Genomic DNA, 11,072 nt, shown 5'->3' with positions numbered 1-11,072 from the left:
AAGTAAGGGAGAAGGGCTGCTAGCACCCGTTAATGTAACGGGCTAAACAACTAGTGTGTATATAATATGAAAGTGCTCAGACCCAATACCGAGTGCTGTGTTAAACACAGCAAGGGTTGCAGAAGGGACCATCATGGCACCCACTGTCCCAGCTGCCTGTATTTGAAAATAATTATTAACAAAAAATACTCAATGTGAATAAATATAACTCATCTCAATATCCATGGTGGCACTGGAGTTCCATCTGCTTGCCTTGCTGCTTAATAATTGTTAGTGACTGTTGAAGCTGATCTTATCAAAACAAGCTGGCCCCCCGATTCGAGTTTCGAGTTAGGAATTATCAGGAAAGGAAAGGAATGGAAAATCAAAGATGAAAATGTTATAATGCCTTTTTATCGCTTTATGGTACAGATGCACTTTGAATGCTGTGTGCAACTCTAGTTGCCATATCTCAAAAAAAGTTATAGCAGAATTAGAAAAGGTACAGAAAAGGCAATGGAAATGATAAAGGGATGTCATGACTTCCCTCTGAGGAAAGGCTAAAATGGCTAGGGCTCTTCAGCTTGGAGAAAAGACAGCTCATGGGTGATATGATAGAGGTCTATAAAATACTTAGTGAAATGGAAAGGGTATATGTGAATCACATGTTCACTGTTTCCAAAAATACTAGGACTACGGGGCATGCAATAAAGCTACTGAGTAATAGATTTAAAAAAATGCCGGATAAAATATTTCTTTACACAACTTGTAATTAAACTCTGGAATTCATTGCTGGAGAATGTAGTGAAATCAGTTAGCTTAGTAGGGTTTAAAAAAGTTTGGATAATTTCCTAAAAGAGAAGTCCATAGGCCTTGGGGAAATCTACTGCTTATTCCTAGGATAAACAGCATAGAATCTGTTTTACCACTTGGGACCTGGGTTGGGCACTTTTGGAAACAGGATACTGGGCTTGATGGACCTTCGGTCTGTCTCAGAATAGCAAGTCTTATGTTCTCATGTTAACTGCATTGTTTGCAATTGCAAAAAATTGCAATTGCAAAAAAGAAAGTGAAGAGTAGCTCTTTTTCTTCCTCCCAGACTACAACTAGAGAATGATAAGGGGACATCCCTGTCCATTCCCCTCCTTTTGTCCCTGTCCCATTTCTGTAAGCTGTGTCCTCATCTGCACAAGCCTTGAAAAGTGGTCAAGGCTTGTGCAGGTGAGGACAGATTGCAGGGATGGGACACAGACAGGGACAGAACTCACAGGGATGAAGATAGATCCAACGGGGATGGGGACAAATTTGTCCCCTAGTCATTCTCTACTAACAACCTCATGGGATATGTGATCCCCAGTCACTCTTGCCCATGTCAGCTCTACTTTCAAAATGGCTGCCACTAGAGTTCATAGCAGCCATTTTGAGAGCAGAGTCAGCATGGAAAGGAACAGCTGTGGATCACACCTGCCATGACCACACCCTGTGTATTAAAGGCTTGGGAGAAGAGGTAGTGTCAAGTTAGACATAGCCCCTCTGGGAGTAAATTCCAGAGCAGGGGGGCTACTTCTGATAAGGTTTGTTGGCAGGTATCGCATCATACACTTTCTTTTGATGAGGGTACAAATAATGATGCTTCTTGAGAGGACCTCAGTGGTCTCAAAGGTCTAACTTATTCTTTAAGTATTCAGGCTCATTTTGTCTGGAGACCTTGAAAATCAGATATAGAGTTTTAAATTTAGCCCTGTAAAGTGCAGTTTTTGCAGGAAGGGTGTGATGTGGTCATGCCGCTTGCAGCTTTCTATCGGTCATGCTGCAGCATTCTGAATTAGCTGAAAGTAATGAAAACTCATTATAGTTTGACCAGTGTACAGGACATTACATGATATTCATGATATTATCATGAATATCATGAATAATATCATGATAATATCATGTCTAGTCATGATATTATCGTAGCATGGACCACTGTGGTCAGACTCATCTTTCCACATACGGAGAGAGATTTCATAGCTGCCACTGGTGATAGAGACAGTTTTTTAAAATTGTTTGAATTTGCTGGATCAGAGTAAGTATCCCAAGATTCCTGACCTGTGATTTCAGGGAGAGTTCATACTTCCCAAAAAGTACATTGGTCTTTTGATCCATTGACTTCTGCGCTTCATGTTTTGTCATCAACATTTATAGCCCAAACTGGTTTAACACAGAAACATGATGGCAGATAAAGGCCAAATGGCCTATCCAATATGCCCATCCACATCATCCAAAACTCTTCCTGTCCCTAAGAGATCCCATGTGCCTGTCCACACTTTACTGAATTCAGTCGCAGTTTTTGTCTCCACCAACTCTACTGGGAGACCATTCCATGCATTTACCACCCTTTCTTTAAAAACATATTTCCTTAGATTACTCCTGCTTCTATCACCTCTTAACTTCATCCTATGCACTCTCATTTCAGAGTTTCCTTTCAAATGAAGGAGACCCGCCTCATATGCATTTATGCCATATTGATATTTAAATGTCTCTATCATATTTCCTCTCTTCTGCCTTTCCTCCAATACAAATTGAGATCTTTAAGTCTGTCCCTATATGACTTATGATGAAGACCACTGACCATTTTTGTAGCCTTTCTCTGGACCAACTCCATCCTGTTTATATCTTTTTGAATGTGCATTTTCCAGAATTGTACACGATATTCTAAATGAGGTCTCACCAGAATTTTATATAGGGGCATCAATACCTCCTTTTTTTCTACTGGCCATAACTCTCTCCATATGCACTCTAGCATCCGTCTAACTTTCACCATTGCCTTTTCAACCTTTTTGGCCACCTTAAGATCATCACATTCTATCACACCCAAGTCCTGCTCTTCTTTTGTGCATACAAGTTCTTCACCCCCTAAACTGTGCCATTCCCTTGGGTTTTTGCAGCCCAAATGTATGACCTTGCATTTCTTAGTATTACAACTTAGATGCCAAATTTCAGACCATTCTTTAAGCTTTGCTAGGTCATTCCTCATGTTGTTCATACCATCAGCGGTGTCTACTCAATTGAAGATTTTGATATCATCTGCAAAGAGGCAAATCTTATCTGACAGCCTTTCAGCAATATTGCTTACAAAAATGTTAAAAAGGACAAGCCCAAGAACCGAACCTTGAGGCTCACCACTGGTAACATCCCTTTCCTCACAGTGATCTCCATTGACCAGTACCTTTGGTCGCCTTCCACTCAACCAGTTCCTGACCCAGTCCCTCACTTTGGGGCCCATACCGAAGGCACTTAATTTGTTCATGGAAGGGACAGTGAAACATTTTTGTGGGGTTGGAAGGGTACAATAGACCAACCCCTGCCCCTTCCCCAAAGCTTTCTATTTGATGATGTCACATTAAGTAAATATTGGTGGGCCATAGTCCTTGTGGTGTACCCCATCAAGTGCCTATGGCAGTGGTTCCCAACCCTGTCCTGGAGGACCACCAGACCAATTGGGTTTTCAAGCTAGCCTTAATGAATATGCATGGAGCAGATTTGCATGCCTCTCACTTCCATTACATGCAAATCTCTCTCATGCATATTCATTAGGGCTAGCCTGAAAACTCGATTGGCCTGGTGCTCCTCCAGGACAGGGTTTGGAACCACTGGCCTATGGGATGCCACTATCCAATTGGACCGAACCCTTTGGAAAAGAGAGTAATTGCTCTAGCTTTAAGGTATTTCTGCTCGTTTTGAGTCAACCTAGTTGCCTATACAACTTTTTTTATAATAGTATTCATTAGTCAAAAATTAATGCTACATTATACTTTAAAATAATTATCATAATGGGATATATTAAACATGACTCATTTTACTGCAGGATCAATATGTCTGACCTCAAAATACATATTGATCTTGCTTATCTGTAAACATAGTTCAAGTTCATATTAATGGTATATACACAAATCACAAATAGTCCTGCTCATACAATATTAATTGTTTTGTTGTGTATGCCCTTTAGTAGAAGTAAAAGCATTTAAATGGAAGGATAACTGGGATCTTCAGACAGTGTTATCTATGTCTTATCTATAGTATGCTTGAGCATTTCCAGATGTGTAGTCTGTTTTTAACATAGGGGTTCTTTTACTAAGGTGCGTTAACCGATTTAGTGTGCGCTAAATGCTAAGGAGCCCACAGAATATAATGTACGCCTTAGCATTTAGCACACACTAATCATTAGTAAAAGGACCCCTATTTTTTTAAAAAAATTTGAGAACTTTTATTGAAAATTTATCAGAGTAACAAAACTTAAATGAACTTAACAGTGGAGTGAACTTTGATGGCATTTTCAGAGTGGGAAGCAAACAACAACAGTGAAGGTGAAGGTAACCTCTGGGGCTCAGTTGCTTTATTATATAATCGACTTGACGCGATCATGTTTCGGCCTAGAGGGCCTGCCTCAGGAGTCTGAATATTTGTTGAAGAGATATCTAGGAGTATCACAAGAAATCAATACCTGTGAAATTTGTGTAACCTTATTCTATTGGAGACACAAAAAGTGATATATGTTTTAGAGAATGACACGGTGGCGGTTTACCCGCGGCCACCGCATTTTAGCCGCGGGTCACTGCCGAAAACGGGGAAGAAAACTAGCAGTCGCTGCGGCGACGGGGACAAGGCCATTCACCGCCCGTGGGGCGGTGAATGGGTCTTGTCCCCGCAGTGAGGCATGAAGGATCGCGCGGTCCCCGCAGCTCACACCCGCCTGCCCAATCGATTCTAGTGTTTAGCCAGCTCTCTCCCTTCTCCTCACCTTAGTTTGTAGATTTTCTTTTTCGGCGACCCGCACGCTATCAAAGAGCCGCTGCTGCTCAGTTTCGATCTTCTGCTCTGACGCAACCGGAAACAGGAAGTTGCAGCAGAGCAGAAGATTGAACACTGAGCAGCCGCGCGTGTGCGGCTCTTTGGGAAAGCGTGCAGGTCGCTGAAAAAGAAAGCCTGCAAATTAAGGTGAGGAGAAGGGAGAGAGCTGGCTAAACACTAGGATCGATTGGGCAGGCGGGTGGGGGCTGCGAGGGACCGTGCGATCGCTAGTGTTCCCGGCTCAGACTGTAAGGAGGGAGTGAAAGGGAAAAGGATTCTGGGCCAAGGTGATGAAAACGGAAAGAAAAACCCACAGCAGGAAAGAAAGGGAAGGACAGGCAGGTGAGCCAGATGCTAGAAGCAGGGGGGGGGGGGAAGAAAGAGGGAAAAAAGCTAGATGGGGTTGAAAAGAAGAGACACACTGGTATGGAAGAGGAAGATAGGAGAAATCTGGACACAGGAAGGTAACAGAAAGAGGGGAAATTATGTGCATTGGGGCATAGGGACAGAGACAAAAAGGGGACATGCCATGTGGATGGAATATGGACACAGGGGGGGGCAATGGCAGATACATAGGGGAGATATTAGAAAAGTATATAAAATCGTACCCGTTTGAGGCTTTTATGTATGCAGCAGTGACGGTGACGGGGCGGTGAATGGGATGGCAGTGGCGGTGACGGGGCGGTGAAGAGGATGGTGAGACGGGGACGGGGCGGTGACGGGGATGGTGAGACGGGGACGGGGCGGTGACGGGGATGGTGAGACGGGGACGGGGCGGTGACGGGGACCAATTTTTTCACCGTGTCATTCTCTAATATGTTTACCTCAGTCAATCACAGTTGGCCTGAAGATCAGTTTAAGTGTGACAATAACCGATGCATCCCCAAGAGATGGCAAGAGATGGCTTTGTGATGGAGCTAACGATTGTGACAATAATGAAGTTGAATCAAATCAGACTACTCAGGCCAGGAATCCATAGGCGCTAGCACTGTGGGTGCTAAAGAACCCCTAATATTTTTTTGCAGCACTGCTCAGATATCAGAGCTGAAATCTTCCCAATGTAGAACTGCAAGGGAAAGCAGGAAATAAGGCTGTGTCTCTGCAGCTACTGTTCCCGCCTCACCCTGCATGTAGCACGCTTGCCAACAATTTATCTGACCTATAACTTTAATCTTTCTTTTAAAACGTAAGAGATATTTATTTTAATACTTCACAACAGAGTGAGCAAACATCAATATACTGACCTCCAAAAGTCTGTAAGGCCTGATGGGCCTGATGGGCTGCCGCGGGTGCGGACTGCTGGGCGCAATGGACCTCTGGTCTGACCCAGCAGAGGCAACTTCTTATGTTCTTAAGGCACCTTAAGTTGTTCCTGCAAATTGGTAAGCAAAGCCAATTTGCGTGCACAACTCAATCGATTAATTGGCATCGATAACTGGCAATGAACACCCCATAACTGACACTAATTGGTACTAATTAAAAGTTGCATATACAGCTCACACGATTCTATAAAAAGGTATGCGCCAACTGAAGTGTGCAAATTTGAAAAAGAGGTGCGGCTAGGAGCAGATCATGGGCATTGTTATAGAATATGCCTGATCTGCACACAACTTAGGTGCAGGCATTTAGACTTGGTTTTATCTGCACCAAAGTTATGCGACACGTACAGGTGCTAAGCTCGATTCTCTAAGGCAGTGGCCCCCAACCCTGTCTTGGAGGACTACCAGCTTGTCAGGTTTTCAGGATAGCCCTAATGAATATAACATGGAGCAGATTCGCATGCCTGTCACCTCCATGATATGCATATCTCTCTCATGCATATTCATTAGGGCTATCCAGAAAACCTGACTGGCTGGTGGTCCTCCTGGACAGAGTTGGGGACCACTGCTCTAAGGTATGAGCATTTTCTAGAATCATGCTAAGCACCATTCTACTCAGTGCTATATATAGAATCAGGCCCTTAAATCACATTAATTTTTGACTAATGCACAGTAAGGAGTAAATTCTTTACATGTTGCCCCAAAAAAATCAGTGCCAAAGAGGTTTTGCTTAGCATGATTCTATAAACTGCCTCAGGCATGGTTTATAGAACCAAAATCAAGGTATATAAAATTGTACCACAGCAATATATCTTATTTCTTCTATATACAGAAAAAGGCCTCAGAAACGGAGCCTACGCACAGTCATATATTCATAGACTGAATTGATCTGCGTATTTTTAATGCTCCTTGCTCCAGTCATGGGCCAAAAACCTGTTTTTCAAGTAACTTATTTTGCCATAAATTTCTTTTCACTCTTTGCAACTTAGATTCAAAATCTTTTTTGCAAAACTTTTTTTTAAACCTTATTTCTTTTTTACTTTTTTACTTGTTTAGCTCGTTTATGCACTACTTTGTTGAACTGAAAACGGTGACTAATGTATCACTTATCTTTAAGTCAGGTCGATGCTTAGCCTATGGAACATGCTGGCGCGGCCAGCGTTTCGCGGAATTATGTTCTTATCCGCTGCTTCAGGGCCAAAGTACAGGCATTACAAATTTCTGTATAAAAAAAAAAGGCCGCGTCGGCATGTTCCATAGGCTAAGCATCGACCTGACTGAAAGATAAGTGATACGTTAGTCACCGTTTTCAGTTCAACGGAGTAGTGCACAAACAAGCTAAACAAGTAAAAAAGTAAAAAAGAAATAAGGTTTAAAAAATGTTTTACAAAAAATATTTTGAATCTAAGTTGCAAAGAGTGAAAAGAAATTTATGGCAAAATAAGTTACTTGAAAAACAGGTTTTTGGCCCATGACTGGAGCAAGGAGCATTAAAAATACGCAGATCAATTCAGTCTATGAATATATGACTGTGCGTAGGCTCCGTTTCTGAGGCCTTTTCCTGTATATAGAAGAAATAAGATATATTGCTATATGTTTGATGTACTCTCCTAGATAAGTGGTATAATTTTATATACCTTGATTTTGATCTCATATACCACTTGGGTTAGTTTATTTAGGCTAAGTACCATATGGTTTATAGAACCACACAGAGAGCACCCATCCTCATGACTAACATTTAGGTCCAGGCATTTATGTTAACGATAACCAGGCCTAAATGCCTGCGCCTAACTTGTGCGCAGATCAGGCATATTCTATAACAGGTGCCTAACTTTTAGGAACTCCCATGTGCCTCCCCTGGCCACGCCCCCTTTTGAGATCCATGCACTAGAATTTATGTGCACCACGTTATAGAATACGCTTAGAAAAATATATGTGTAAATTCTAATTAGTGCCAATTAGGGCCAATAATTGCATATTAATTGGCAATTATTGGCATGGATTAGCTCGTTAAACAATTAAGTTGTGCATGCAAATTGGCAGCGTGCACAAATTTGCATGCACGACTTTGGTTGTAGTATACAGAAACTGGGGTAAGTAAAAAACTTTATTGCAGTTTGGTGAAAGGGTCCCTGTGCTTTTTTAAGGAACAATAAAGAGCCAAAAGAGCAGTAGCAAATGCACATATCTAGGGTTACAAGATGTCCAGGAAAACTCGGACATGTCTTCTTTTTTGAGGACTGTTTGGATGGCCGGAGGGATTTCCAAAACCTGGCAGTTTATCCCGGTTTTGGAAGCCCCCGACCTCAGGGCTGCATCTGGAGGGTGTCTGTGCATGTACAGACGTCGATGTGATTATGTCATACATATGCACGTGATGTCATCACGCTGACATCCTCATTTATGCAGACGTGGTCCCGAGCTCGGGAAGGTTCATGTGGAGCCGGGGTGAGGGCAGAATGGGGCGAAACCAGGTGTCCTCTTTTTTCATTGAGGAAATCTGGCAACCCTACACATACCCACTATTCATCTCTTCACTTCACAAAGGCATTCTTTTATGGTCGGTGGGTTAAGATGACAGTCATTTCCTGATCTTGGAGCTCCCAGTTCAGAATGCCTCTCACCTTTCATGTAGTGTCCTCCTGTCTAGGGTTACCTGATGTCTGGATTTCCCCGGACATGTCCTCCTTTTGAGGACATGTCCGGGGGTCTGGATGACTTTTCAAAACCCGGCACTTTGTCCAGGTTTTGAAAAGCTTCTAAGAAATCACCGTCGGGCAGGAGGGCATCCGCGCATTCGTGGTTCCATGCATTGACATCCCATGCATGTGCACGCATGTGTGATATCATTGCGCCACCTCCACGCATGCACGTATGCCCTCCTGCCTGACGAGAGCAAGCAGTGAGGGGCTGGGGTGGGGCTAAGGCGAGGTTTGGCGTGACTGAGGCGTAATGGGGCAGGGATGAGTGGAATTGGGCAGGCCTGGGGGCAGATCTAGGGGTCCAGATTTTCCAAACAGGAAATCTGGTAACCCTACTCCTGTTATTTCATACATTCCAGTTCCTCATCCTAGAGCTCGATATATCTTCTATAGCACTGACACAAACACACTCTGACCATTCAGCCTTTCTCGGTACTTAGTTTCATCTCCCAGTCTCACCCTCCACCTTAACCGAAACAACAACTTGCAAATTCCTCAAAATGGGATTGGTATGCTCAGATGCTCTTGGATGCCACCTCCACCACTCTGTCTTGTTAGAGTCTTAAACAATTAAATCCTCTTCCTCTTGCACCGCATGCAGAATATGTACAGGATGACGAGGACGAAGACACCGCCTGAATAAGTGATCGGTAAGTGTTGCAGTATTATATTTAGAGCTAAAGGCACTAAATGGTCTTTTGAAAAGTTATAGATAAGCATAAAAAATTAGAAATAAATACATATTGCTTACGTAAAAAATGTTACCAAATACAATTATATTATTAAAGGTAATTTATTGGACTTCAGGAATAACTTATTGGGTAGAAAGTAGCTGAAACGCTGTTCCATAGTGTCTTAACATACGTCCATTTTTTTGAAAATTTTAAAGTGCAAGAAGGTGCTCAAAATTCATAGTAATGCTAATAATCTTAAGAGTATTAAATTATTTTCTTGAGTTTAGTAGAAGGGTCTCATTTATACCACATCAAAAAGATCACGGACACAAAAAAATATATAATAATAAATACAAAAATGGAGAAAAACAAACCTCATACACAGGCAGCCGGGACTACACAAGTACCCTAAGCCAGTAGTCCCGGCTGCCTGTGTATGAGGTTTGTTTTTCTCCATTTTTGTATTTATTATTCTATATTTTTGTGTGTCCGTGATCTTTTTGATGTGGTATGAATGAGACCCTTCTACTAAACTCAATATACAATATGTTTTGGATTTAATTGTTTTGGAAATATACGATTGTATCCCTTTATATATTTGTTAGATTCTTAGTCATATGTAGTCTGTTAAGAGTTACGTTCTTGTCCATGAGTAATATGAAATGTCTTCTCCAGCCCCAGACTGTGATAATACCTGCCAGCCACATTCCAGGTCAATTTCCAACTGAGTACAAAAAGAAAGCCAACTAGCGCAGAGCCTTTACCTCATTAAAACTCTATCCTTTAGTGTATTGCTTCTATATAATTATTACTCTGTCCCATAAAGAAGTTAGAAACTGTTCTATGTCTGCAACCATATCCAATACAATAACTTTAGTTGCATTGTATATTAAAATGTAAATCTTTTATTTATTTTAATATTTATATACCACTTATAGCCTAAGTGGTCCACATGCAGGTACTCAAACAATTTTCCCTATCTGTCCCTATCTGTTTGCGCGTTTGCGGTTGCGCGTTTGTGTGGCCCCAGAAAATTTTTTTCAGCCAATGCGGCCCAGGAAAGCCAAAAGGTTGGACACTCCTGGTTAAGACCTAAACGGTTTACATAATTTTACATACACAAAAGCTGTAAAAAATAAAATCAGACAGACATGAACAAATAATCCTCAGAGAACCAACTATAAAATAAAAGCCAAAAGGCCTATACAAAGAGTCAAAGAAAATTCTTCAACCACCAACAGTCATTAAGAATTATTATCTAAAAAAATGGCATTTACAAATAACTGCGTCTTAAGTAATTTTCTAAAACTTCCCTTTCACAACATTTTCGTAATTGGCTAACAAGTGAATTCCACAGTTTAACCCCTGCACAACAAAAGGTCATTTCACTGGTCTCAACATATTTTGGATTTGCATTAGGCTTTTCCTTTCTATAGTTTTAAAAAAATGTACAGATACTATCAGGTGTCTTAAACTGCTAAATGGACCAATGCAATCCATTTTTTAAAAAGAACAAAAACAAAACACCAAAAGAAGCAGGGTGAACAAAATTTTTATCCAGAGAGCGG

Source organism: Geotrypetes seraphini, chromosome 3 (assembly GCF_902459505.1).
Source record: "Geotrypetes seraphini chromosome 3, aGeoSer1.1, whole genome shotgun sequence".
Taxonomy (NCBI): Eukaryota; Metazoa; Chordata; class Amphibia; order Gymnophiona; family Dermophiidae; genus Geotrypetes; species Geotrypetes seraphini.
This window is presented reverse-complemented; position numbering follows the sequence as displayed.